Below are 657 nucleotides of genomic sequence, written 5' to 3'. Positions count from 1 at the left end.
CAACCTTAACCTTATCGGCCTGGCCTAAACAACATCTGTGATCTAGCTTCTGACTCATCTCCCCCACCCCCTTTCCCATTACCTGTCACACCCCAACAATACTAATTAAGGGCAACACCTCCCACCCCCCAGATGCCATGTTCTCTCCTGTCTTTAGTCCTTCACACATACCATTTCTCAAAGTGACTTCCCCGATATCTGTGCCTGGGAAAGTCCTATTCATCCTTCGAATCTTAGCTCAAAGCCTTCGCACCCTATTGCCCCCTGGTCAAAATAATGCCCCCTTCTCCTGTGCTCCAGCCACTTCTTGCATGTCCATTTGCAAAAGGTCTCAACCTGGGCTACACATCCTGGGCTCATTACATCAGAATCTCTAGTGGTGAGACCCCGACATCAGCAGTTTTTAAGGCTCAACGAATGATTCTACTGCTTGAGGATCACCGTTTTTCCTCTCCAAACTGAAGACTCCAGACAAGCAATGACCATGCTTTTACTCTCTTATAGACTTAGTGCCGTATCCAAAATAAAGAAATATTTAGTCTACAGCCATGCCACCCATAAAAAGCCTGATCTCGCTTGATCTTGGAAGCTAAGCAGGGTTGGACTTGGTTAGTACTTGGATGGGAGACCACCTAGGAAGACTGGGCACTGTAGGCG

At 47.5% G+C, this 657-nt stretch overlaps 1 pseudogene; it reads left to right on the top strand.

The window, feature by feature from the left end:
* The first annotated feature begins 538 nt into the window (after positions 1-538).
* LOC112484578 lies at positions 539-657 on the top strand (annotated as a pseudogene).

Source organism: Pteropus alecto, unplaced genomic scaffold (assembly GCF_000325575.1).
Source record: "Pteropus alecto unplaced genomic scaffold, ASM32557v1 scaffold477, whole genome shotgun sequence".
NCBI lineage: Eukaryota > Metazoa > Chordata > Mammalia > Chiroptera > Pteropodidae > Pteropus > Pteropus alecto.
This window is presented reverse-complemented; position numbering and strand designations above follow the sequence as displayed.